This window comes from Triticum dicoccoides, chromosome 4B (genome assembly GCF_002162155.2).
Source record: "Triticum dicoccoides isolate Atlit2015 ecotype Zavitan chromosome 4B, WEW_v2.0, whole genome shotgun sequence".
Taxonomy (NCBI): Eukaryota; Viridiplantae; Streptophyta; class Magnoliopsida; order Poales; family Poaceae; genus Triticum; species Triticum dicoccoides.
The window spans coordinates 412289944-412292723 of record NC_041387.1 but is presented as its reverse complement, the minus strand read 5'-3'; positions in this window follow the sequence as shown (position 1 = coordinate 412292723).

Below are 2780 nucleotides of genomic sequence, written 5' to 3'. Positions count from 1 at the left end.
GCGGCCGCGTCGGCGCCTCGCCGCCGTCAGCGCCGGCCTCCGCGCCCTGCCGCGCCTCCGTTGGCGACCCCCGCGTGGGCCACCTCCTCCGGCCCAGCTTCCTCCCCGTTCGACCCAGATCCAATCCAGCTGGCCCAGCTCCCCGTTGGCCCGCCTCCTCTCCAACCTGGGCTGAGCCCGCTAGGTGAGCCCGGCCTATTGCCCGCCCGTGCGTGATTTAGCTATACGACGCGCGTTCTGGTTTTTTTTCAAAAAAAACTGCAAAGTCCCCGAATCCGTGTAATTTTCATGCCATGTTCATCATGCCGTATCTCTGCATCCGAGCTCCGTTTCATGCGTGTAATATGTCAAATTGTTCGACTCAATGAGTACATCATTTCATTCCATTGCATCATATTCATTTGAGGTCATCTAGATGCCTGAATCATTGTTGTAAGAGTGCTTCATGATGTTTTCTGCTGTCTGTTATCAGAACGAGCTCATTTGTCATTTTTGCCATGATTGATGTGTGCATCCTATGAGGTTGATGTCTACAAGTGTTTTGATCTATGCTATGTCTTCTTTACAGAGGTGCTTGCCATGTATTTTTGTGATCAATGTGGTGACTAGCACAAGCATGCAAACTAGGCATCATGATGTTGCTGATTTTAGTCCCTGTTCCGCTGTTATTTTGATGCCATGTAAACTTGCTGCTACAGAGAGATCCATGCATATTTAGAGATACTTCAGTAAGGATGTTTTGAACATGTGGTTATTGTCTATCCATTCATGCCCTTTGTTGCAATTATGGAGTTGTCTAGCATGTCATTTTCGTGCTCTACTTTTGCTTCAAAATGTTTCCTGGCAGATTGTTTACTTGCTTTTCAATTTAGCCAAGGATGCTATAGTTGATCCTTGCATGCTATGGACTTGTTCTTGCCTTGGTTGGTTACACAAACATGTCTTCTTGATGATGCTATGCTTCTCTTATCATGCATTGACTTGTGGTGAGTGAATCGAGCTTGTTAAGTAGTGTTCATGATGTTGCTGTTTTGCTAGGCTGAATCTGTTATTTCATGGTGCTATATAAACATGTTTCTACTAATCATTCTATGCATTATCTGGAGATGTTCTATAAACATGTTTTGATCTACATGTCATCCTCTATCCATACATGCCCCTGGTTGCATTTATAGCTTGCTGTAGCTTGTTCATATCTTGCTCCAAAGTTGCTTCATAATGTTGCTGTCAGCCTGTTAACATTAAGTTCACTTGTTCCCATGTGTTTTGCTAGTGTTCCATGTATCCTATGAACTTGCTATTGCCATGCTTAGCCTCACAAATATGTCTTCTTACTGTTGGTTGCCTTTCCATGCCATGTTTTGCTCTATAGTGAGTTTCACAAGCTCATCTACATGCCTTCATAATTATGTTTCTGTCATGTTTGAATCTGTAATATAACTTGCCATGTTTACATGGGTGCCATCATATTTTCTGATCCTTTTTGGCTCATGGTCAGTAAGGGACTTTTGATCTATGCATTTAGTAGATTCATGCCATGTCTTTGTTTGTCATTATAAGTTCCTGTAACATGTTGTTTGATAGCTCTAAACATTGCATCGTGATGTTATTTTCTGCAAAGTCTGAAATTGTTATAACTTGCAATCTTACCATGTGTGTTTGAGCATGTTCTAGTGATTTCTGGAGATAGCTTAGTGTTCATGTTTTGTAATGCTTTACCTGTACATCATGTCCATGCCTTTTGTTCTCATGTTTGGGTGCTGTAGTATATTGTTTTGATGCTTGCAATATGCCTAGTAGCTGTTTTGGACAGCTTGTCCTTTAAACTTGTATAGTGTGCATGTGTTGAACCGTTGCTCCGTTTTGAGTGTGCTCTATATGAAACTTGCTTAGAATAGCATGTAGCTTCATATTATCATGTTGCATCCTTGTTTTGGTGTGTTTGCTTGATGTTTGGGTGCATTTTGCATCAATGCCATGTTTGACTTGTTTTGCTCATATCTTCTAGGCCGTAGCTCCGAATTAAATGAACTTTATATACAACTTGACTAGAATCTCGTGTAGATCATCTTGGTGCATCCTAACTTGCTGTTTAACAACTTGAACATAAGGTTTATTCAGATCTGGACCAACTTCGAAATATGCATATGAGGACTTACCGGAATTGTTATATGTTGTTCCCGGCCTCATTTAAACTTGCCTTGATGTGTTGCTCTTGTTTGCATCATCTCTTGCCATGAGTAGCTTCATGTAGCTTTGCCATGCATCATGCTTGTTGTGCATCATGCCTTTTTTATGTGTGGTGTGTTTACTATGTTGTGTGCTTCTTTTCGATAGTTCCTGTTTCGTTGCGATCGTGAGGATTCGTTCGTCTACGGTTGGTTCGGCTTCATCCGTTCGTCTTCTTCATGGATTCGTTCTTCTTCCTTGCAGGATTTCAGGCAAGATGACCACTACCCTGGATCTCACTACTATCATTGCTATGCTAGTTGCTTCGTTCTATCACTTTGCTGCGTTACCTATCTTTTGCTCATCAAGCCTCCCATATTGCCATGAACCTCTAACCTTTGACACCTTTCCTATGCAAACCGTTGTTTGGCTATGTTACCGCTTTTGCTCAGCCCCTCTTATAGCGTTGCTAGTTGCAGGTGAAGTTGAAGATTGCTCCATGGCGGACAGGATTTTGGTTGGGATATCACAATATCTCCTATATTATTAATGCATCTATATACTTGGTAAAGCGTGGAAGACTTGGCCTTTTGCCTGGTGTTTTGTTCCAC